Here is a 26,102-nt window from a genome sequence, read left to right on the forward strand (position 1 = left end):
GCTCTAGCTGGTCAAGAACTTATGTAGATCAGGCTGGCCTCAAACTCACAGAGATCTGTCTACCCCTGCCTCAGGAGTGCTAGGATCAAAGATGTACGCCACCATATCTTGCTTGCTTGCTGCTTCTTGATGCTTTGAGATGCAGTCCCTTCTAAAACACAAGCTTTTGCTCAATTGTGTTCTATTTTTGTTCTTGCACGCCTTTTCACTTTTTCTTCCTCCATTCTCCTGTGAGGCTCCCTCTGCCTCCTTTCTTCCCCAGTCTCCACCTCCTTTTCTTCTGACTCTCCCTTTCCATTCACATTTCCAGAGTATTTCTCAACAACTTTTCAAAACCCATAAACCCCCAAGTAATTTTATCTTTCATCCTGCAGGTAAAATGGTGAGGAGTGAGCCTGAGCAAAGCTGTTTCACCAAGTGCTGTGCACTTAATTTGGGGTCAGAAAAAAGGAAAGACACTGGCAGTGGAGCAATGTTGCAGTGTAGGCATCATTTTTATTAATAACAAGCAGAGATTCTGAAAAGTGAATTATCTAAGGTCACATAGAAATTCATAGACTTCTACAACAGGCGGCTATCCCACTCCAACATGGAACGAGATGAAACTCGTTTGTTCCGTTTGAGAAATGCATTTTCTTAGGTTTTCATTTGTTAAAATGAAATTGAGGTATTAGGAAACCCAGATCATTCCCAAATAATGGGATTATTTGAACACAAGTAGACTCTTACAGGGACCGAAGTAACCTATTATACTTGCAAAAATGCTGGCGTATAAATACCTCCCCACTCTCCAGGCTTCGAGAACTGAAGCCATGGTTCCTTACATCTCACACTACATTCTGGTGGCCACAGCACAGCTATAGAAAGCCTCTGCATTTGTGAGCAGTTCCTCCCACGTTGGGCAGTCACTCTCCTCAGATCCCCAGGCATTGTCTTTTAAGGATATTCTTTCTGTCTAACGCTGTTCTGCAACAGAGTCAGCCCCGTCTCCTCCGTTCTTCCATCGTTTGCAGTCAGACATTCTGAATCACTGAACATACTCGCATTGGGCTGATGTTAGGGTCCCTCTCCAAGAACACACATGCTTCCACACAGACAGAAGGGGTGGACTGTAGTTAGTATAGAGAGGTGGTGTCCTCAAGATCCCACTGAGCAGCTAGGCTGAGAAGCTGAAACTAAGCTTCCTAGGACCCAGTGCCCTCGCTTCCTACACTGCTTCTCTAGGCAAAGATCTTCATGACATCCAGGGCCTTTTTCTCTCTCTTTTCCTTTCTTGCTCTTTATTTCATAACTTCTGTTACTTTTTACTAGTGATGGATCTTACTGCAGTTCATGGGGCCTAATTCACCATGAAGTATGTCTATCTTTAGAAACTGCCCACAGCGTAAGAGCCCCTCAGAGCCTCAGACTCAGGGTCTGTCCAAGGACTGCCATTCCTATTTGATTATAAAGTCCTTCTGCCTAAAGTGTTCTTCTAATCATAAGCAAACAAAACAAGAAAAACAACCCTCACATTTCTGTCATTAGCAGCCAACAGTCTCCATATTAATATGACATGGGGACTGTGTGGTTCAGCAGTTCCACCTGTGGGCTTCTAACCTGACATGAAGCATGGAAGACAAGTTCTCACAGAGCCACTTGTGTGTTCATGCTCATAGCACTGCCCTTCATGGTGCCCAGAGCTGAATTGCTCAGTGTAACCACTGGAACATGCATGGGTGGGAGAAAAAGTGGGCTGTACAAGCAGGAATATTCCGACTTATAAAGGAGGGAGATTCCAGCACATTGTACAACATACATGAACTCTGAGGGCATCATACTAAAGCAATTAAACCAGTCAAGGAGGACAACATTGCAGGATTCTGTTTACACATGTGTGTATCGAGGCAAGAAACAGACTGTGGATTTCAGTGATTGACTGCCTAGGGGATGGCCAAAGTGCTAGAGATTGTTCAACAACTTGTATTTCTTTCTTTTTTTTTTTTTAAAAAAAAAAAAAGATTTATTTATTTGTTATATGTAAGTACACTGTAGCTGTCTTCAGACACCCCATCATGTGGATGCTGGGATTTGAACTCACGACCTTTGGAAGAGCAGTTGGTGCTCTGAACTGCTGAGCCATCTCTCTAGCCCAACAACTTGTATTTCTTAAGAAACAAAGAATGGGTGGACCTAAAGCTGTAAAGTTCCATACCTAAAGGTGGCCATAATGGGAGATTTAGGTCGCATGCCTTTACTCACAGTTATAAATACAATTTGACATAGTTGATATTGGAAGAGGAATCATAAAGGTACGTCATAGTCAACAACAAAAATGTCAAAGAATTCAAAAACAACAACAAAAATTTCAAAGGAATCTTGGTCAACAAGTATTTCTCCAGTACTACATATGATACATTTGTGCCCAGGACAAAGAAGGATAATAAAGACTGGTTTAAGTCCCAGTGGGGATGTTGGGATGATCTGGATTATAAGGTATGCATAAAAGAGCAATTCATCGGGAATTTCAAGCAGTGGGATTTTTCCCAGCCGGGAGGGAGGGCGTGTTCAAGATACTCTCCACTTCAGGTGAGCCGGGGAGGGAAAGGGGGATCTGAAGCGAGCTAGGAATAATTGTTTTAATTACTTCTGCTCCCATTGATGGGTGGGTAATTAATACTTTACTGTCCTCTAGGTTTCTGGTGTCTCATAAAGTGTTCAAGCTTCCCTCCAATTAAGTATCACCCGATTAAATCAACTTTGTGCCCTCATGTGGGAAAAGAAGTGCCAAGTGTCACCACACTCTTAGAACAGATTCGTGTGAAAGTGCAGCCTGCTTGACGCAGAAGCCCACTGTAATCTAGTACTCCATCGTGCAGATACCGTTCAGGCTCCCGGCGTCTTGTGAGGTTAGGATTCTTACTAGGTTTGGGCGAGATGAAGCTGTGTATTCGAGCATGTTACTTGTATCTCCTAAGAAACAAAGAAGATGCCTTCCAGTGTGTGTGTGGCTCAGGTACAGGGACCCTGTCCGGATCGTGAATGCAGTTCTTCATGATGGTTATAGCCAGGAGAGAGAATATGTCAAAATCGCTTGTTCAGGCTGCTCATTTTGATTAGCTGTTTCGGCTCAGGCAGGCAGGTGCAAAGATCGCAGTTTCCCCCTGTATGATCCTAGAAAGCGGATTGCTGAATCATAAGAGTTTTGACCCAGGGTTGAAGGTGAAACTCAGTTCTGCAGGGAGTGACATACAGGTACAGGCTGCACAATTAAGCTGATAAGAGATGACATTGCATTAAGAGGTTACAGTAATGGGATCACCTTGCATTAAGTTCACTGAATGAATAAAATCAATGTATTATTCTGAGGCTCACCTCAGCTGGGTAAATGTCTGGCACACCAGAAGTTCTAGGAAAAAAAAATGTCAAATAGAAGATACAGAAAGGAAGATTCTGACACATCTAAGGGTTATCACACACGATGCTTTGTCTTTCGTTTGACAAATGTTTCTTCGTGATCGACTTTTTACTCAACACTGGTTTTGGTGATGGGCGTGGGGGTTGCTTCCCCTGGGAATCTTACCTGTTGCTAACCACAGGTGGCTCTGAAGAGCTGTGAGAACTCTGGTCAGCAGAGCAGCAAGGGGCCCTGGAGTACACTGGACTGTTAAGATGCGGCTTCATATGTGAACTGAGAGATTTCTAAGAATTGGACAACTCAGGAGCTGGTGTTAACTGCCACTCAGTCCTTAGAGAAAGGCCATTTGTCTGGGGCGAGGGGCACACTGGTTCCAGGCTTCACTTTGCCACAAATCGAGTGGGCTTCAAAAGTATTCCCTCCTCTGAGTCCAGCACTCAGCTGTCAGTCATGCGGATTAGCCCTCATGAGCTTTGCTTGGGACCTGGAAGTCCTCCAGGGTGGCCAGCATGAAGCCAGTTACAGCTGGTTGTCCAAATCCTTGAGTACCATTTGTGGGCTTGCCTGAGGCCTAACATTGTGTTTTAAATTGTGTCTGTACTGAAAGTGCAGTGGCCTTTTCCCCTTGTCATTAGTCCCTAAACACTGGAGTCTGGGCACCATTTACATGCCATTTACATTGTGTCTGCTGTAGTAAGACATCTGGAGGTGATATGTTTTAAAGGACACAGGAGAATATGTGTAGATTATATATAGGTTATGCTGTTTAACCTAAGTGACTTGAGCAGCCAAGGATTTTTATAGCCAAGATCCTACAGCTAGTGTCTTGTAGATATGAAAGAATGTCTATTAAATGCATTTTCCATTGAGATTCTAGATATTCTGGATACACAGGAATTTTTCCATACATGTGTGTTGCATAATAAGGATAGATCTAACTTGTTTACCAGTTGTAAAAACGGCATCCCATCCTGACTGGATTTTTGGTTGTCTCCCACCCCACCCTGTAATTTCAGGTAAAGCAATTTGATTCTTCTCAGTGAAGCTAAGTATATGGAGGGTAATTTCTATGAGTTGATTACACTACACTTTCCTACAATTTCCTAGTGAAAAAAGCCCAGTCAGAATCGCACATTCACCGTGACACCTATTTCCTGACACAATCCAATATCATGCAGATTCTTTAGAAATTGTCAGAGGAAATGTAATTATCCAAAATGCTGAGATTCTGTGTGTAAATTAGCCTGCCTGCTGCAGACCCCTGGTATCTCCACACTAATAGCCCATTTCTAGGCAGAATAAGTGCAGCCGGAGCGGCCTCCCCTGCTCGATCGAGATGCTAGCTGCACTACAGAATTTCTGCAAAGAAATATGATTTTTTTGGAAACAAAACATTAAGAGTCACATTTTTAACTTGCCAAAGCATCTCATTGAGCTTTAGCGGGCGGTGCCTCCCTTCAGATAACTGAGGCACAGTCTTCCCTTTGCAGAGGGCAGCGTCACACAGCCCCTGGAACCCTGAAAGCAATTATTTATTCTACTGATAAAAAAAGGATTTTGTTGCTGTAAAGGAGGTGTGAGGTAGCCAGAAACAGGTTGCTATTTAATCATTGTACTGGAGTTCTGGGAAAACGGGCTGTTCTTTTGAATTTCTGAACAATCATAACTTGTTTAAGACTTTTGTGCAATCAAGATAAGTTACACATCCTGGTAAGAAAGGCTCGCCCTGGCAGAGCCTCCCCGGGATGCTGCACAGAAGGGAAACAGTTACGTTAAATTCTATTAGGAGGGACCAAGAGGCAGCAGCCAGTAGGGAAAGAGATCGTTTAAGATGTGTACAAACTTAAAAAAGATGTGTACAAACCCCAGGAAATCTAAGTCATTTGGTGCTGTTGTATTAATTTTGTTTGGAGTTTTGACTAGGTGTAAGGAGATGTAATGAAATGACTGAGGGAGGAAAACAACAGGTGCAACACAAGCAATTGGGGAAGAAATCTATGCAGGCCTGAGCCCTGAGGCCGGTGTGCTTCTCGGGTTCTTGCTACTCCAGGATATGCCATGGGCCAGCAAGGACTGAGGTTCACTGTAAACCTGAGGAATTAGGATTTTAAAAGTCTCTGGGTCTCTCTGTCTCTGTCTGTCTGTCTGTCTCTGTGTCTTTCTCTCTCCCTGCCCCACACACACACACACACACACACACACACACACACACACACTACGTTTGAAGCACTTCCTGCCTTAAGGTGTTTATATTTTCTCTCTTTCTTCCTTTATTTCTTCCTTTCTTTTTTCCTTTCTCTCTTTCTTTCATTCTCTCATTGTTTCCTTCACTCATTCATTCTACAAACATTTTTATAACTCCTTCCGTCTGCCAGATAGAAAACTAGGCCACAGGACGAAGCAATGGCTATAACAAATGTGTTCTTTGCACTCAAAACACCAGGAACAGAGTATGAGAGATTCCCTAGAGCTGGAGTCGGTAGGCTGCGTGGCTCAGTGTGGGGTGCTAACGAGGGAACATGGGTGAAGCTGCAGTGGTTGTTCTGGGTGTGTGAGAACTGACTCTGTGTTGATAGATGCCTGGAGGTTAAAAGAAATGTCTAATCTTACAGCTTTGAGCTTCACGCAGTTCAGTGTTTGGTAATGTCTACTCGGCAGTTAGATGTAAAAGGGGAAGTCAGCAAGCTATGACTGACAAAAAAGTCTTACCCTCAATTTATTGTGTAAAGACAGAGCCAGGGCATGCAACAGGGACTATGTGGCCTTCAAAACCTGAGATCTTTTCGCTCCAGTCTTTCCCAAGAGGTTTGCTGATTCCTGTCCCAGGGTCCTGTGGGGAGGCCCTGGATGGAGATAGCATATGGGGGGTCATGGCAGGCCAGCAGAGTGTAAGGAAAACAGGTGAGGGTGGCGTCAGAGCCTGAAATACAGGACACTTCTGAGGCCTTTCTGTGCTTCAGGATGCAACTCTGCACGTTCAAACTCATCTTTACAAAATACTTAGTGTTTAAGTTTGAGCCCTACTCAACCTTTACACAGGTCAGCTCCCATATCCAATCAGCTTCCTCAGAGACAGGCCAATAGAATCCTCTATTGAACAGGACACCATGGAGGCCTAGAGAAGTTATATAAGTCACCCAACATGTCAAGGGCAGAAAGTGACAGCACTAGATTTGACCAGTATGGAGCTCTTAGCCATCAAGCTAACAGACACCATGAATTTCAGAAACACATGTCCCAGAGCCACCAAATTGTGACTTCTGATGTCTTCAGACTCTGTCTCAAGGGAGGAGACCAACCTGTCAGTCCCTGGGGTTTTTAACAATGCTAACCAGCCATGGCAGAGCCTGCAGTTCTAAACAAAGTCATAGGTGCATAGATAACTTTAGGTTGGAAACCTTAACACATTTGCTAGGCTTTATTATCTAAAGATTCTTTTTTCTGGAAAAAAAGTGAAGTAAATATTAAAGAAACACCCAAATGCACAGGACGACTTCCAGAGCAGAGGGTGTTTCCTTACCACCACCCGACTGTGCTGGACCGAGACCCCAGCTCTCGCCTGTCAGGAAGCTGCCTCCACACTGAGAGGTGTGTGTACCCTCTCCCTCTTGCTCACTTCCTCTCTGTGTCTCCTAATGCTGCTCTTCACAGGCTGCTGACTGGCTTTCCTCCGGCCGGTGGCATCTTTTGGGAGCTCCCACCTCTTCCTGAGCCTTTTTCTGTTCTTCCCATCCCAGAGCACAGTTGGTTACACAGACACTACAATGTCTTTCCTCATCTTCCAGGACCACAGTCTAAGCTGCCGGGATACCCTATGGGGCATGTGAACGTACCTTTTTGTGTTCTTGTATTCATTCTGTGAGGACGCGGGCCAGGCAGGTGGCTGTCGGAGGACAGTTTGTTTGAGTCAGCTCTTTCCTTCCACCAGGGGCAGCCCTGAGGATCAATCCCTGGTCATCAGGTTTGACTGCAGACATCTTTACCGCATCAGCCATCACACTAGGCCCCCAATGGGTTCTCTTGAACTTCCTTTAGAATGTGACATCTAAATCCTCGCCATATTTGATAAAACTCTTGGGAAGAGATATTTATGGATTGTTAGCAGTTCCAGAGTTAAAGGCTCATTTGGGAGAAATGGTTATTATTATTTTTTTTTTAGAGAGTAAATTTTGGCTTTATGTGTATTTCACAAATCAGTGATCTCTTACTTTCAACAATCAGGCCTTATAGCAAGGGAATGATACAGAATTAAATTAATTTCAGCCAGCCAGCGTGGGCCTGCTTTCCACACACAGTGCAGTGACAATGGGAGTGAATGAGAAGCACCCCCAAGGGGCCAGGCACTCCAGCGTCAACTGCTCTAGTTCCCACAGCTACCATTTGAGGGAGGGCATACTCATGATTTCTGTTATAGATAAGAAAAACAGGCACAGAGCTGTTGACCAACTTGTTCAAGGTCACACAGCTCATCATAAGTTCAGCTGGGATTTGAACTTCAGACATCTAAATTTAGAAAGTGCTTGTATCTTGTTTCCTAAGCCTCTTGGCATACAGACAAGGAAGGCTTAATACTTCCTTTATAGATCATATGCATTAGTCAGAGACTTTTATCAATCTAATTTAAGGCATACCTGAGGATCCATAAATTCTGAGTATTTTCAAGTGATCTTAAAAGCCTTTTTGGATCTGTTTTCTATCCCAAGGAACCATCAGTCACTCACATCATTGGGGAAACTGAGGCAAAGTAAGGCAAAGGTCCTAGAAACTACCTTTCATTGGTCAATCATCAACAGCAAGACTCCTCCTCCGTTGCTTTAGAGAGCTCTTCTTGGCTCCCTAAGTGGGTTCTGCCTGCTCCAGAATTGCACATCCAACCCAGTCCTTGGTTTGTGTTCTCCCATGCTCTGTACCCAGGATAGGGTCCTGGAGAAGGATTGAACGTGACAGCAAACTGGTAGATAACTAGGTTACCAATCCCATACCTCAGGATGAAAGAACTTCAGCCTAAGTCTTCTCAAGTTACCACATGGGTAAAATGAAACTCGCCCCTCTCCCCACCTAGTGGGAGTATTGCGAAGATTAAAAGCCATAATTGGTGTGAAAACGCCCAAGCTCTGAAGATGAAAGGTCCCTGTGACCCCTCATCTCATTAGCTGGATTTATTGAGATTTCTGCGTGGTTTAATGGCTAGGAGGAGTTCTCTGGCTGGCAGCTCTGCCTGGGTCTCTGCCTCAGAAGCAAAGGATGATCATTTGCTGCACCTTCAGTCAAATTAACAGCATCCCAATCTGGGACAGCAAGGGAATGGCTGGGCCCCACCTCAGGAAGCACTGTCTCATCATCCTGAGAGGCCCCTGTATGGAGAACTCCCTACCTTCCGTAGCCTCTACAAGCTATTGGCAAGGACTTCCTCATGAAAGCCCTGCTTCCGCTCTTTGGACCACTCAGAACTCTTTCTGGGGTCTTCCTGTTACTTGAAGGTATAGACCACGCTTCTCTGGAGATGTTGCTCATCAATTCCCTCACCCGGGTCTTACTAGAGTCGTTACCTTCTCCCCTCCACACGTCCCACTGATTTCTTATGGCTTTACCATGTGTGTGGTCTGGACCTCACACTCGTCTGCCCGAAGCCAATATCACCCTATTACTCTGCTCACACAGCCTAGGCTTCCATTTTTACCTGTGCCTTAGTCACACTTTAATGCTGTTGAATTTGCCTGGATTTTAATTTCTATAACCACATCGCATGTTCCTCTACGAGGCTGGGTCTCTACGATACTTTAAAAAAACAAAAACTTCTTGCCAAAATTCTATGTTTTTATCACTGTGAGACTGAAATTGCATGGCCTTTTGTGCCAAGCTATTCAGCTCCTTTGAAATCCACAGCTTTCCATCTACTATATTATTTACCCCACCCAGCTGGTAATCCAAGCTTCCAAGCTTTTTGTTTCAGAAAGGGCAGACAGCTTACTTCCTGCAAATAAAGCAAAGTTTGCTTCGACTGGCTGTACAGGGACAGTTTTTTTTTTTAAAGATGATTTATTTATCCTTATTTTTCATTTTATGTGCACTGGTGTTTTGCCTGCATATATGTCTTTATGAGGGTGTCCAATCCTCTGGAACTGGAGTGTTGAGTTGCCATGTGGATGCTGGGAATTGAACCCAGGGTCTCTGGAAAAGCAACCACTGTTCTTTACCACTGAAACATCTCTCCAGTCTCCAGGGACAGTTTTGATAAGAATACTTTTGTTGTTGGTCAAAGATTACTGAGGTAAGACCAAGAAATAATTTTTTTTCCTCTAACTAATACATGACTGCCAGTCAGCCAGTTGATCTAGTACTGGTTTTTGCCTTATGGTCATAATAATCATGTCCAGAATTCTTTGCTGAGGTCCCTCTTGTCTGCTCCACTTTTACTATGCCCCCTCTGTGTAGTTTTTACCTGGAAAGAAGTGACTGGTATTTATCTGGCTTTTTCCTTTTTATGGAGGCGAGGCTGGCACCCAGGCATCACCAGGCTCATTCCCTTATAATCTGTCTCATTTATTATCTCTGGAATCAGCTTGTAGCTGTTAGAGAGATCCTCTACTCCACTCACCCCAACCCGGCTTCAAAACATGCCTTTCTTCTAGCCCAACTCTTATGGATCAGACTTTCTTCAAAGGCTCTGCAAGGAAGGGTCCTCTGAACTGGGTACAACTTGTCTGGTATTTGAGTTTCAAACTCATTTGGACCATTTGGGTGTCCTTATCCATCCAGTTCTTCTTGCCTTGGGTTCTGTTTCCTTTTTGGTCATTGTTGCTTTCCAAATGTTGTTCTAGGCAGGGAAGCCTAGAAACAAGGCAGGGACTTTATCCTTCTCTGAAGGTCCCTCAGCATCCTATCAAGGATGCCAACAGAATGGAGACTTCTGATATCTGGTCCCAACCACAGCAAACTGTCCAAGGCCTCTTCTGCTTTTTATGTGATCCTTTAGCTAATAGCTATCAGAGAGAGGCAGAGGCGAAGGAAGTCCAATGTGTGGTTTAGTGACTGGATTGAAATACTGCAGCTCTCCAGGATGCTGTCTGTTGTTCCACCAAGTTGAGAAACACATGTTACCTGTCTCATTCTGATGGGAATGAATTTTCTATCCTGGAGTCCTGTTTGCAAGGAAGATGTGAGAAAAGGCCTGAGAGAAAGAAACTTGGATTAGAAGTTAGTCTGCCAGACTTGTCATTGGTACCCACTAATAAATAGTCCCAGGCTGCTGTGCCCTTTTCTGTAAATCAAGACTGGCCAGTCAACTTCAGAGAAACTGGGAAGCCCTTCCCACCACTGGTCTTCTCCCTGCAGGTAGCCTCATTTGCAAATAATGTCACCTCTATGGACCATACTTTCTTCTACTTCAGGGAAAGAGGGATGGCCTGTTCTGTAGGTTTCTAAGTGAACAACGGCTGTACAGAAGTAGAAGCAAGCCCTGGGAGTGCATCCATCTTCACTCTGCCATTAAATCAGAGCAGATGGAAAACTGGCTGTGAATCTTCTCCATCAGCTTTCACTGGAGACAGGTTTTATTGCTGCCTTGTTGATCACTAACGGACAACATCTTTGTAAATGCTCACATGGTCCAACATCACAGATGACTGTAATGCCCTCATCTAGAACAAATGCAGATGTGAAAGTGCTTGGGAACAGGGATGGGGGCTTGTCGTCCTATCCTGATCCCCCTTTACAGAGCTCTAGAATGTGTTCGATGGATGTAGGACAAACACATAGTAATAATGATAATTACTAATGAGCTTGTACTCCCTGTTAGGCATTCGGTGCCTCATCAGCTGACCTCATCTAACCCTTAATTAATAAGTAGTGCATCAGCCCATTTTGTAGATGTGAGGACAGAAGGACCTCAACTTGAGTGAATGGAGTCATCCTGATAGATGCCAGCGGCACCCTGACGGCCTCATTTTCTATCTGTGGGAAAAGCTGTGACTGAAAGCAGGGATGTGACAGCTAGAAAGAAAGGAAGAGGATTAAAAGTCTAAAGATGCAGCCTAGAGAGGGAGGAGGCAGACCACGACAGGGTGCCTGAGGAAGGCTGGTGTGAAGTAGAAGGCCTTCACGATTGAGTGCTACAGACCTCCATCCACACCTGGGAACTTTCCAGAAATACAGTCTCGTGCTCTGCCCTAGCTCTGAAAGAAGGGAGTTGGAGGTGAGGCCAGGAGACTGTTTTAATAAGCTCCTAACTCCAAGGGACCTGGTATAGGCCACCATTCCAGAACCACTGCTGTAAACAACTGGAGAGGCGGATTCTGATGGCTCTGCCCCAATATTCAACTCCTTTTTATGTTAAACACAAGACAGTGTCCAATGTCTGTGTGATCAGAGATTTTTCAGCACAATCACTACTTCCTACCTTCCTTAGTCTGTAACCTGAGCCCTGCCAGTCAACTCCCTATTTTCTGCTTGTGTAATGTGGTTAATGACACCAAACTCCCATATTGGGACAGCCAGACAGCTGTGTAATTAGTGGCTGTGATGCATCTGGAGCCTAGAGAGCTGCATAAATACTGCAGGGTAATAACCGTTTTATGGCCTTAAATGCTGCCTGCAACTTGACGAATCTCTTTCCTGAATAGTGAAGTTTAAAGTTAACTTAACAGTTTAATATTTGTACTTACATTTTTGATACATCCTGTAGCCTGATTGATTTTCATTTTCTTGCTTCCTTTAACTCCTAGAGAATGCACAGAATGGGGAGGTTTTAAAAATCAGCATCTTCTGAGGAAACAGCCTTGGATAGCATCACATCATTGTCAGGCACAGCATCTGCAGAGGTTTGAAGCAGAAAAGTGAATGGTACCCTGTAGGCTCAGAGCCCATTAGGGCCTATGGTGCCGCTGAAGTGTTTGGAATTCTAATGTTGCAACCGGTGAATCAGTTTTATTTGAGTTGTTTGTTTTTGTTTTGGATGAGAGCTTGCCACATAGCCCTTGGCTAGCCTCATAATTATTGTAGTTTGGGCTGGTCTCAAAGTCACAGTTTTGTCCTCCTGAAAGTATTGGGATTATAGCTGAGGTTTTGCTTCACGCTGTGAATCTTTAAAACAAGCCTTGTGTCTGTATGGCTTCATGAAGAGGACTCTCCCTGTCCTCTTCAGAGTGCAACAGTTTGAGCCATATTTTCTGCATGACCGTTCTCCGTCCAACTTCAGCAACTACTTCCTTTTTTAGGCAAGGCTCATTGCTCTGCAAGTTCTTGCTCTTGAGGGTGGAGGTGGGGGTGGGGGAGTGTGTTGAGGGTCTTTTTCTCTCTGTGTGAAGTCTGAGTGGCCAGAAATCACTCACATAGAGACCCTGCAAAAGCATTTTCTTTTGAGAGTGTGACCAGGGCTGTATTTCTGTGGAGAATAGAAAAATATGGATTGATAGTCAAAGAAGATAAATGCATCAAAGAAGCCACTAGACCAGCAGTGTGGTATGAAGGAGAAACTTAAATGTTAAATAACCATAGTTTCTATTTCATATAACATGACTTTAATATTGGAGCATAATTACTGGGCAGGAAAAAACCTCCACCCTTTTATTATCATTTCCTGGAATTTCAAATTACACACTATGGCTGAATTTGAAAAGAGAAAAGAACAGCAAAATAGAGATTGTGCAGGCTTGGATCAGCACACCGATTTACATACTAACTCTCAAGAAGCAGGCTTGTTTCTCCTGAGCCTTCTGCTGTGAGGGAAGGGGTCACAGCTCACAGTCACCTAAAATAACAAGTTGAGACTTGCTTTCATCATTGGCAGGGGGGAAAAAAAAAAGTTCTACCATTTGTTAATAAACACACAATTTGCCATAAAGTTAATGGCTGCTGTCTTTTCTAAAGCAACACCCCAAAATTCTTTAGTCTTGGTGCTCAGGACAGCCAAAGTCAACCTGTGAACCAGTGGGGGTTACAGAGTACCTGGGAAGTTGCAATGAATCGAGGAAAGCCTTCTTGTAGTTGGTCCAACTTGACAAGTGTCTGGAATGGCTCATTGCAGACTGAGAAGTGTTTCTTTCCAAGTCCAAATAAGTCGAAATGAGTTGGACAGTAGACTGTAGGAGCAAACGGAGTGGGAGAGGAGTTGTGCTTCCATCTCCTTGTAGAGTCCAAGTCTCTACGTGGTCCAAGACTGCTTGCACAGAGCTCGCTGAACTGAAAGACTGGTGTGCCTGCTAAATTGCAAGGCCTGACAGCTAGCAGAAGGGAAGAGGGTGACTCCTCCTCATCTTCCTTACCAGCATTAAGCCTTCAGATAAGGCAAGAAAAATGGTCAGCCATTTGGGCAGTGTGCCCTTCATAATAGAACATGGTCCAGCTAGAGATATTTTTCTCATTTTTTTTATTACCCATCTTCCTTGAGCTCTTTTTTTTTAATCGGGTGTAAATTATTGGTTTGCAACTTTTCTGAAATTGCTCTAAGAAGATCAATAGAAAGTGGGGAGGAAAGAGGACATAATTTCTCCACCTTCATTTCTCTGAAAGCCAGCCACTCTCGACTTGCGTTTGCTTCCTGCCACATTGGTAATAATTAATGCAGCGTGCACACTTCATCTGCAGGAGCTTATCAAGGAATAAGTGCATTCAATCATTGTTTGGGTACCCATAAAGCATTGTACTATTAGACTGGTTGGTCGGCAAGCCTCTGCAATAAAGAAAATGGGTTGATTGAAGCAGATAATATGGTTTCCTCTTGTTACATTTTAAGACAGGGACTGTTGCTGTTCAGAAAATGAATTTTTTTTTTTCTCAAAGGCCCCACTGATAGTTTCTGTGGTTTCTCTTTTGGAATTTCCCACTGTTCACAGCGAATGTGCCTCACCTTCAGCGGCTATTTTCATATGAGGTTAGGTTTTTATTTATTTTTTAATGCTGTGATCAGACCAGACAATAACGCCTCAAAAGTAAACATATTCTAAATGTCTTTATGCCCTAAACCAGAAGCTTATGAGGTTGCCACAGGAGCCTGTGTCGTGTTTTATCATGTGCTCTAACCCATTTCCTATTAAAATGGACAATTCTGGCTCTGCCTGTTTTGACACCATAAAGGCACACCAAGATGTTTGATAGTCTCTTTTTTTCAAGACGAGCTTGCCCTCGTGGTCCAGTGTCATGTAGTGAAGTACTTCAATCTTGGCTAATGTAATATGGTCCAAGGGTCATACATATTCAACAGGTCCCTTTAATCCAGTGTTACTGAACTGAAAGAGTTTGTGCCAGCACTGAAGTCAGACTGGGTGGTTTCTGTGTGGGGTACTGGAAACCAACCATTACTCCAAGAAACTGCCACAGCTGGAGTTTCTCAGTCTCTGGGACAGTCTCTCCTGGAAGGGGTAATACTTATTTCACTTAATAAGAATTAGTTCCTGAAGGTAGTCTTTCTGAAACTGGGTTTTAGAACTCAGTCTTAGTTAGCAGTTCACCTTGAGGAGGCAAATTGTGTTCTTTGACACTGTGTGTGTTTGTGAATGCTTAAGAAAAGTCCAGAAATCATTTAATATTTCTACCCATGTAGTTTAAATTCTTAGAAATTTCAAAAATGCAATTCGGTGAATACATGAAGAAAAGAAAATTGGTCTGTAAAACCGAGTCCTTGCCCCTGCTCAGAGCCCAGCATGGTAGAGGGTGGGCTCAAAGATTCTATGATTGCATCTATAAAGAGCAGAGGTGCAGACCAAGGTCTGCTGATGTACTTGGAGTCAGGATAAACACTTATTACAATAGGCAATTACTCAGGATAAATGTTTATTCATCATCTCAGTCTAACCCACCCTCATTTAATGGTGACAGTTGGGAATCAACTTGCTGTTTTGGCTGGTGGGCCTGCAGCTTTCCCTTCAGTACCGAGTGGAACAGAGCCAGAGCTGTGAAAAATGCAGAATATCAATGATCCTCCTCCCTTTGTGTAGTGTGTTCGTCTAGTTTATAGAAAGTAAGTAAAGATTTACCGAAAAAGTAGATGTGCAGTCACGCAGGTTCAGGTGTGGCTGTAGTGTTTTCTGTGATCCAAGTGGTGACAGAAGACACCTGCCAGGGTCCCACAGGGCACAGAAGACACTCAAATGCAGTGTTGAAGAGAAGTTGATGAAGGATCTGATGACGGGTGTAGGCAGGTTTAGAGGGCCAAGGGAATTTGAGGCATCCAGGTGTGCTCAACAGTGAAAGGCCTGTGGGGAGGAATAGGCAGCAGGAGAGAACTGTTTGGGAGCCTGGGGATGCCTAGAGCCCCTGGAGAATAGCATCATAGAAGCTCACATCTGGTGCCTACATTGCCGCACATTGCCATGAGAATACTGCAACAAACACAGGCGTCTCTCCTTGCCTTGCAGCCCACTGAGAGAAGATAGCTGGAAGCTAGAGATGATAGGGCCAAGCAGTGTACATGTGAGGTCAATGCAGTGCAGCTAGTGAGGTCAGTGCAGTGCAACTAATGAGGTCAATACAGTGCAGCTAGTGAGGTCAATGCAGTGCAATACAACTAGTGAGGTCAGTGCAGTGCAGCTAGTGAGGTCAGTGCAGTGCAGCTAGTGAGGTCAGTGCAGTGCAGCTAGTGAGGTCAGTGCAGTGCAGCTAGTGAGGTCAATGCAGTGCAGCTAGTGAGGTCAGTGCAGTGCAACTAGTGAGGTCAGTGCAGTGCAGCTAGTGAGGACAATGCAGTGCAGCTAGTGAGGTCAGTGCAGTGCAGCTAGTGAGGTCAGTGCAGTGCAGTGCACCTAGTGAGGTCAGTGCAGTGCAGCTAGTGAGGACAATGCAGTGCAGCTAGTGAGGTCAGTGCAGTGCAGCTAGTGAGGTCAGTGCAGTGCAGTGCAGCTAGTGAGGTCAATGCAGTGCAGCTAGTGAGGTCAGTGCAGTGCAGCTAGTGAGGTCAGTGCAGTGCAACTAGTGAGGTCAGTGCAGTGCAGCTAGTGAGGTCAGTGCAGTGTAGTTAGGTCAATGCAGTGTAGGTAGTAAGGTCAGTGCAGTGCAGCTAGAGAGGTCAGTGCAGTGCAGCTACTGAAGTCAATATGGTGCAGCTAGTGAGGTCAGTGCTGTCATTAAGAAGACTTCTTGGAGGGAAGAGATCCACTGTGTGACACTTGTTCTTCTCTTTAAATCTGTGATTCCAACTCATTGATTTCTTACAAGATTGGCTGGATGATGGGATAGATGGGTGTCAAGCAGAAGAGATGTGCCGCCGCCCCCACCCCCCAGCATCTTCCCAAATCAGAATTTGGGCGGTTTGACTTTTACAATCTGAAACTAAAGGCTAATTTTATATTATGGTTCCTATTCTAATCTAATCACAGGGAGTGGCAGTCAGCAACACTTGCAGCTTCCTGTGATGGTTTAGTGTGATGGTTGGAGTCCTACTGAGGCTCAGCCCTTCGCAGCTGCACGCCTGAGGCCATTTCTCTTCCAAGCCCTGCTACTCCGTTTTATAATAGGGACAATTAGGTCAACCCCTCTGCGGGACTCTTGGGAAGACAAAATGGAGAGGTCACCGTGAAGTGCTTGGCCTAGGCCACAGTCAGCGCTCAGTAACTAGAGCGGCTCACTACTGATTCACCCTGCAAACAATGCCCAGCCTCAGCTGTGGCCCTGTCCAAAGACGTCCCTTTCCCTGCACTGGGTGTTGGAGAGATGAGGTGATTGGCTTGTGGTGCTTTGGGGGGTCTTGTTGTTATTGCTGTTTGTTTGTTTGTTTGTTTGTTTGTTTAAGGTACTATATAAGCTCAGTAAGCCGAGAAGCTCTTTACGTTTCTGTTCTGTTGCTAACACACAGTGGTTCTCAACCTTCCTAAGGCCTTGATGATCCCTGACCATTAAATTATTTTCATTGCTACTGCATAACTGTAAGTTTGCTACTGTTATGAATTGCAATGTAAATATCTGATAATACAGAACATCTGATTTGTGACCTCAGAAAAGGGTCATTCAACCACCAAAGGGGTCCTGACTGGTTGAGAACTGCTATTATAGACGAAGGCCTGGACACAAGTAACTTGTGAGGAAAAGAGGCTTCTGGGACTCATAGATCTGCAGAGCAAAAAACCCAAGTTATGTCTTTGGCACGTTCTGGGCCTTAAGTGGCATGGCAGCAGTAGCATGCAGAACAGGCAGGTACAGAAGTCTCACTCTGAAACAGCCATACTCCATTGCCTTTACAGCCAGATTTTACTGGAGACAGTTAGCTCATTCATCCAGGCTTGGCTTCTAGGACTCAGTACTTCCTAGCTACCAGCATTTGGACCACATGAGAAACCAAGTCAAACCACTGTCACACTGTAACAAGTGTCTCCCTACTCCCAGTGTACAGTTGGGGCAGGAGAGACTTGCTTATCTCCCTGATGCTGGGAGCCTTCAGGTCGAGCAGGAGGTCAGAGTCAGAGGAACTGAAGGAAGAGGGTGTGATGTTGGGGTCCTATAACCAGGTCTTGGGTGTTCAGAGCAATGTGGGATCCAGCCCCAGAGGTACATCTTGGTGTGAGGCCCATATTCTTCTTGGCTGACCCATACCGCATACCAGAAACACTGACTCCAGGTTTCGTCCACCAGATTTGGCCTCCATGCCTTCATACCTAGGCTTCATTAAAAGGTTTCTCAGTACCCTCAGAATCTTATTCTCAGGAAATAATCACCAAACTGAGGGATGGCCTTGTAAACAGGAAAACCTCATGCAGAAGAGATCAGGGGGAAAATTAAAGCCCTTGAGAAAGAGCCAGTAAAAGAACCACAAGATGGAGTTAAGCCTTTAAGACAGCCTGGCTCATTTGCATAGACTCAAAAAGAAAGATTAGAACCAGGTTGGAGGAGCATGACAAGAGTTGTGGACTTGAAGGCCAGTGGCCAGATTCTGTTCTGAGCCCATGAATGGTGTTACCCTTGAGTCACAAGCATGCCCCATACTGCTGGCATTTTCCTCAACAATTTCTTGCCTGGTCTTAAAGTTCTTATTGAGTTTCCAAGTAATGCCTGACCCCACCTCAAACCACACATGCACCAGCACACACTGTATTCTGGGGATTTGGCCTGCCTGCATTTATGTGGGCTCTGGGGATCAGATCTGCAGTCCTCCTGCTTGTTTAGCAACTGCTTTATCTACCAAGCCATCTCTCCAACTCGATAAGTATTTTGAAAATGACCTGGCCTTGGGAACGAAGCTGACTTGACCACCTTGTTGTAGAAGCTGGATTAAATATATATATATATAAATAATTTATATTAAATTAAATTATATTAAATAAACTATATATATATATATATATATATGCAAAGTTGTAAATAGATTTGATTTTACAGCAACTATCTCACCATGTAAGATGAAAGTGGACATTTCTGGCAGATGGGCCATAGCAGTTACCAAGCTGTAACAGGTAGTATTAGAGACATTCTTCTTGTGTCCTGTTTAGAGAGAATGGTGCTAGAAAATATCCATACCTAGTGGACTCAGTTTCATCTGAGCCATCTTAGTGTGAGGAGTGAGGTCAAAGGGCCAGAGCATGGGAGAAATTCAATGCACACGTCTTCATCTGTACAGGAGGTTATTTATTATTGGGTGTATCCACACGTACAGTTTCTGTTGTTTCTAAAGTATCATTGACATCTGGGGCGAGTCAGGAATACCACAGACAAGTTCTCTAAAGCAATGGATACCTGTAGAATAATCTGAGTTTAATCACCTGGGAATAATAACCTTAATTTAATAACCTAATAGCGGCACACAATACATTCAGGAAGGCGTCTAAAAGTTTATAGTAAACATCTCAGAGGTAGCCAAAAAGTGGGTGTATTTTCTTTCCAGAGCCATCCATTTAATGGAGTGTTATTCACAGGGGTGGAAGAGTGTTGGGTCACTCTTTCATTCTCTGTCATGGGGGCACCAAAGCAAAGCCTATTCCACTAGAATAGATGCTTCTAAAAGCAGTCAGTTCCAGAAGACTCAAAGGTTGCCTGTGCAAGACCCACGACAGCTCTCAATGAAGATGCCTGCCCGACCTCACTCTTACTCCTGCACAGTGTTAGTGTCCTGAGGGGAATGCCGGCTTCCTACAAAGTCGCACAAGCACTGGAGGCCTCCAGCTTCCTCAGCAAAATCAGACCTACAGAGAGAGGACCTGTCCTGTGCTATTTAGGAGACCTCAACCTGGTTACTCTAGTAATGGCATCATGTATTTCTTCTCCATTTGTTAAATTTTGAAAGTCAGACCCTAACTAGCCTTCCAAGACACTGGTGTTAGACCTATGGGTGCCAGAGAAGGGACTTTGAGAGGCCTGTGGAGGGAGGAGACCTCCTTAGCTGCCCTACCAGTGCGGGCATCCTTTAAGGACATCAGACTGGGTTTCATCTTGCTCTCACTTCGATAGTGGCTGTTCAGTGTGTGGAGCAGACAAACCCATACTGAGCATCTGGTGTGTAGTTAGCATCTGCCTCTCTGCTTTAGATGGTGCTAGCAACAGCTGAGCTAGGGAGGGAGACTGAGGTTTGGTGATCAGCCAGCAGCCCCACTAGGATAGATTCCCTTGGAATTCAAGCCTCATGGCCATTCTCTCCTGAAAGCCACAGGCTACTCTTTGGTAGGAGTCAGCCTAGGGCTTCTGCCTTGAACAAATGAACACTTGCCTGCCTGCATAGCCCCACCCATGACTCCATTTTTGACCCTCTCCTCAGTCTTCAGTAGTGGACACACCGTCCTCTTGCAAGACTGCTGACTCTATTCACCCTTTGGAATACAGTCAAGGAAAGCCAGTTCTCATCAAGCCATAGACTCTTAGCAGGAATGACTATCTAGCCTTGGCAGGGGAGGAATAAGGTCTCAAAACTGCTTAGCAGTCACATGGAAGTCTCCTTTCTTCTGCTACCACTCAGAAGGGAAAGCAACCATGCACTCTAATCTCAGTCATAACGCCCATAACCCAGCAGATAGCCCGGCAAACTCCTACTTAACCCTTACTGTCCAGTCCCACTGTTGCCTTTGGATGAATTGCCCTCATCACCTTCCTACTCAGCCTTGCTCCTGCGCGCCAGTCCTCTGGCACCCTCTACATTTCTGCACTTGTTCTATCCCAGCATCCCCCCTTCCTCCTCATAGAAGGAAAGATTGTGTCATCTCTGTCTAACCAGTGTCCAGGCTGGGTCTAGGAGCAGCAATGGGTAATAACTTGTTAGGTGAGCACCTGGAGAAGACCATGTATCATTTATCCAAGTGCAGTGTGCAAATCTGTTGTTGCTTCTTAGGCCAAGGCCACTGGGTGTGGAAGAAATTACTAGTACCGATAGCCTCAGACAAGAGCTGACTATAAAGGAAAGGTTTATTTCAATATGTAGTTCCGTCTAGTAGTGCAAGCATGTCAGACATTCACATGCAGCAATTAGGAAGACAAATGTCCCACTGTGCAAACAGCAAGAAGATATGGCTGCTACCACATGCAGTACTGCTGTCCCAAACCCTAGGAAGACACACACCATCAAGATAACGGCAGGGAACAGGAAGAGATCCATTCTTCTTGTCAGTTTTGAAGTACACATACTTTCTCTTTTAAAAATCATTGGAGCCACTTGCTGTTGGTCTTAACCCTTTAATTACAGATATGCTGAAGCTGTTTCCTGCTCTGCCAGGACCTATGAGAGGCCTCCTTCCTCCCTGCATGCTTCTGCTGAAGCCCTTTGCATCACAGTGATAAATGCATGCTGTGCAGAGTCCAGCAGAGCCTGGCCTCTTGCAGGTCTGCAGTGCTCCACTACCGAGTCCAGACTGGTTTCTTTTTCCTGTGCACGACAGAACACTTCCTGTGCTTGCTGGTTTTTTTTTTTTTCTCTGTGGTTTGTCTGGCCAGACATTTGAAGTGTTACTTTTCCATGTGTTTGTTGTCTTAGAAATATTTCTTTTGTGAGAAGTTATTTTTAAAGCGAATGATGAACTACAGAGATTGAAACCTAGGAGCAAGGCTAAACCTGTAGTCCCGGGAGGTTCTGTGTCTCAGAACCTACCTCCCATCTAGAGAGCCCACTAGGTTCCTCTGTCTCTCCATCTTTATTTGTCTTAATATAGGGATAGATCAGGATTAGTTGATGTAATTCTGTAAGTAGGATTCTCCAGAAGAGCCAAACTGAGGGAATATATACAAGCATATACACGTGTGCACAGACACTTGTACACACACATTATCCCAGCAATGGTGCATCCCAGAGAGGTAGAGAATATGGAAGTTTTTCAGACCTATAAGCTAAACAGCTCAGTCTCAGTCCAAAGCTTTAGGCCTGGAAGGTCCCTGATGAAAGGCTGAAGAAATCAGAGACTTCTGGTAGCAGTGATCCATAGAATACCCAAAGGGAAGAATAAGGATTGCACATGCTCGTGGATGCTGCCTACGTCCAAGTCCTTTCCGTCTGCCTATCAGCCTGTTGGATGGCGCCACTCATGTTCAGGTGGACCCCCAACCCTCTGCTCACTCTCTCACCTGTCAATCCACTTTGGAAATGTGCCCATGAACACATAGGTGTGTTCTTGTACCAGTCCTAGATAGATAGCTCTTAATCCTGTCAACCTGTCATAAGACCAGCCCATCACAGTTGCTACAGATGAATAGCTACTTAAGAACTTGTAGAAAAAAAAATCCAATAACAGGTTTGATGCTATAAAGAAAGTGTACTGAATTCTCATGATAAGGTATAAGTCAATCTTTCTAAGATGACCATTTGGTGACATAGGATTGACTGCAAATATTCAGATGGATGCAAATGAGCTAGCCATTTCGTGCAAGGTACATTCGCCTTGGAGCCTTGGGTTCTCCTCTAAAGAATAGTACAGTGCTGGCCACCTCGTGATGCTCGGGAGAGCGCATGTGGCATGGTTGTGAAGGGCCCAGTATGAGCGGCAGAATCTTATAAGGGAAAAGTCTTGGTTTTGCAGACTTGGAGAGAGCTTGGTGCTAGTACTCACTCCACTTCATCACATTCAGCTCACTTGTCTACACAGTGGGATAATATACCCATGTGCAAGCTTGCTGGGTCCATTGAGGTATCGCGTGTGGCAAACACCACTATGTAATGACGGGCTGCCAGTAGAGAGAAAAGTGTCAAGAGCTACATCATATCTGCGCAGTGTTTAAGATCATTTCAGAAAGATGACATTGTCTTAAATTTTATTTTCTACGTGGTTTTCTTGGGTTGGAATGAAGTTGAGAGGTAAGAGTGTTTGCTTAGTATGTACAAGGTCCAGGGTTCCAACCCTAGTGCACATACTCCTGTGCAAGCACACACACACACACACACACACACACACACACAGATCTTACCATGAGATTACTCATTTACTTTATTCTGTTGTTGTGAGCCCAATTATGTTCTATAAAATAACCAATATACTTGAAGTTATCCTAATTGACGATACCTTTAATCCCCTGCAGGGTCCACTTAATAAATATATTTAACGGAAACTAATAAATATCATGTAAATACAGTCTCAATTGCAAGGATAGAGTATAATTATAAGCAACTTTTATAAGTTTCCCTTCTCTCTACCTCCCTCTTTCCTATTGTTTTATTCTTTCATCTTTTCTTTCTTCATTTCCTTTTAATTCAAATGAAATTAAAGGATATGTCAGAAAGACCAAGTCTTGCAGCCTCCCCTGACTTCAGCTACTCACATCTTCTTTGTAGGCATAGTCTTAGCTTTCCATAGCTTCTTCCAGAACTGTTCTGTATATTGTAAACCCTGGGCCATACATCTCCAGGGAAGTTGCCAAGTCTAACTACCATAGTAGAGTTTAAAATAAAATAAAATAAAGACTAGGGTAAGAAGTAAAGCATGCCGGCTTGATGATGGTTCAGGACAGATGAGGAAAATGAAGCCCATGAGGGTAAGGGCTGAAGGAATATGAGCATCCCCCAATACACTGTGAGAGGAGTAGGCTCAGGACAGCCACTGCTGTCTCGCAATATCCTGTGGGTTTAGGAACAAGAGCTCTGGGACCCCAGCTAGGATCCATATGTAGAGCATGACTCAGTCCTTCTCAAGCTGGCAACTTCCTCAGTTCTGCTTCCAGCCTGTGAGATGAACTGTGATCTGGCAGGCTTGGGTCAGAGTGAGTGAGCGAGTGGCTGCTGATGGGTGGATGCGTGTTCTTGGTATGAATTACTGCAATTATATTAACTACACCAATTTACATGAGTGGTCCATTGTGAGGAATGACTGCTATAACTCAGAGTCATCTGGTGCCAGTACAGTGGTGAGCCGACAAGTTGGACCTAGCACAGGGTGAGGGTGCCCTGATGATGAGGCCCCGGGAAAGCCATCCGGATACTTGGTACCTTACACAGACACAGAAGGCCCTTGAGGAAGAACTGGAGAGATTCGGGGAGTGAGGATGTGTGGGAGAGGAGCAGGAAGGAGAGATAAAGGAAGACTGGGAGGGAAAGAGACCACATTAGCATAATTCTACTTTTTATTCTAAATGATGGCAGAAAATTGAACAGTGCCATGATTTTTTTTTTCTGCTTCTGTGCTATTTTCTGTAACGTTCAAGCCATGTTGTATGAGTGCGACAGACCAGAAGGACTTGCACATTTCACATTAACTTCTGCATGGCTGAGCCTTCTGGGAGACTAAGGCCATAGGGGGAAATCAATAGACTCGAGAGCAAAGCAGATCTAGTTTTACCTTCCACATCCCAGTATCCAAGTGGCCATGGGAAAATGGCTTCATCTCTTTGAAGTTCATTTTGCTCCTCTCTGGGACATAAAAGTATTTACCCCTGGGAGCTGTCCTGGTCTATCTTTGCACTGTCTCAGCCACAGGGCCTACACAGCCACCCACAGCTTCATGTGACGTAAACTAAGGGAGCCTCTAAAGGGGATTTGCTGGCTCCATCTTTGGATGGGCAGGTGGATATGGACTTATGAGTGGGTGAAGAGACAACTCAAGAAAGTTATAAATATTTAAGATAATACACATAAGGAGCCTACACCAGAATCTAGACTATGCCAGGCACCTAAAAACATTCTACTTTTGATGGAAGCTCTTTAATCTGCTTTCTTATCTTCATCTTTCAGGAACTTTTGACTTTGAATATCGGTAAAAAAAGATCTTCCTTTGCCTCCCAGTAGCAACAGTACCAGGGCTGTGACTTAAGAACCGCCTTTATGAGAATTTGGTATATCATGGCCAGGAGGCCATGGTATATACCGCCTTTATGAGAATTTGGTATATCATGGCTAATCTGAGAAAACAAACAAACAAGCAAGCAAACCAATGAAACCAAGCAAGCAACCAACCAACCAAACAAAACAGACACAAACAAACAACAAAAACAAATACGAAGGAACAAACTGGCCAAAAGATTTCTTTTCTTCATCCCTACAACATCATAAGTCCAGCCCTGTCATGTCCTATCTCAGGTTATGGTGACATGCACAGGTGACCAGAGGCTAGTTTAGCAAACAGAGAGGCAGTGCTTATTGAGGGAACAGATAGATGAATGGCTGGATGGATAGATAGATGGATGAATGAATGAATTGACGCCATAGCTGATTCCTGTGTCTGCGTTCTGCATCTTGCCTTGCTATCTGTACCCATATCTAGTGTAATATTTTTTGTGCCAAGTAGGCCATTAAGCTCTAGGTAAATATTTGTTAAATGAATAAATGAATGCCCAGAAGGGATTTGGAGGCAAGCCAGGAAGACATTCCTCTGGTGAATTTGTAAAGAGGCAGGCAACTTCAGGAGGGAAGCTGGGGAAGGAGAGAGTTCTCCAGGCTAACAAAGTGGAGGCTGGCTGTCTCTGAAGAAGTCGTAGGAAAAGAAGCACGGAATGGCAGAGAGGGAAATCGCCTACCAGGAATGTAGCTGCACAGGGCTGGGAAAAGTCTACACTCTGTAGGAACAGAGCCACTAGGTGGGAAGAGGCCCCTAAGGGCTGTGGTTTGGCAAAGGTACTGAGGGTGGCAACCGAGTTGATGTTCCTGGACCTCAAACCGTCGCCCCCTTTGTTGTCATGGTTTGTCTCTGTGTCTGCCACTGCTCCCACTCATGTGTTCTGTTTTTTCCATTTCCCCTTCATCTCACCACACTGTGGCTTCCACCTACCCCACGATCATCAGCCCTCACCCCTCCCACACCCTCTTGCTGCAGCAGGCCTGCCTCCTGCCCGGCCTGTCTCCCCAGAGTGGCCTCTGCCCCTCTCGCCACTTCCCCTTCTGAGTGGCTTTGCCTTGCCCTTTCTTCTCTCCCCTCTGGTTGCCGTCTGCTCATTTCCTTCTCACGCCCTCCAAGGTTGTGTTCTTTCTTGCCAGGCTCTTCGGAGGCCTGTTGTGCACTGAGCATTGACCCTCTGTCATCCCCGTGCTTCATTGTCTGCAGCCACCATTTGCTTGTGGCCTTCCCTTCATAGACACCCAGGGCCAGGCTCTTGTCTGTCCTGCAAGCCTCTCAAATGTGTTCACTTGGCTGTCCCATCGCTGCTTCTTTCTGACATTGGAAAGTGAGGGCTGCCATCTGCCATGCCTGTTTCTTCCACGATTTTCCCAACTGTAGGAAAGAAGTCACCCTCCTTCCCACTGCCAAGGCCATAGACCAGTCTTCCTCTGCCAGGCCAGTACCATGTCCATTTTCGCTGCCTAGAGAAAAGTTTATCACAGGCTCTACTCATTTGCTGTCTCAACATCTATCAAATACATTTCCTCCATTTCCACTGATACAACTGT

At 44.8% G+C, this 26,102-nt stretch overlaps 1 protein-coding gene and 1 long non-coding RNA gene across 12 annotated transcripts in view; one reads left to right on the forward strand and one right to left on the reverse strand.

Annotated features, from left to right (window-relative positions):
• Chn2 (chimerin 2) overlaps positions 1–26,102 on the forward strand; it is a 261,881-nt gene that overhangs the window by 97,528 nt on the left and 138,251 nt on the right. The gene's annotated exons all lie outside the window — the stretch shown is intronic.
• 9530036M11Rik lies at positions 476–14,987 on the reverse strand. 11 transcript variants are annotated; one of them, XR_105045.5, is made up of 4 exons: positions 13,343–14,987; positions 12,061–12,779; positions 9,996–10,568; positions 476–8,320 (listed from the first exon to the last, which is right to left on the reverse strand). It is a non-coding gene; the product is annotated as an RIKEN cDNA 9530036M11 gene (long non-coding RNA). The 11 variants fall into 11 exon arrangements; XR_377697.4 differs by having other exon boundaries at positions 476–7,470; positions 8,167–10,568; XR_869109.3 differs by adding an exon at positions 13,078–13,145 and having other exon boundaries at positions 476–10,568.

This window comes from Mus musculus, chromosome 6, assembly GCF_000001635.26.
Source record: "Mus musculus strain C57BL/6J chromosome 6, GRCm38.p6 C57BL/6J".
NCBI lineage: Eukaryota > Metazoa > Chordata > Mammalia > Rodentia > Muridae > Mus > Mus musculus.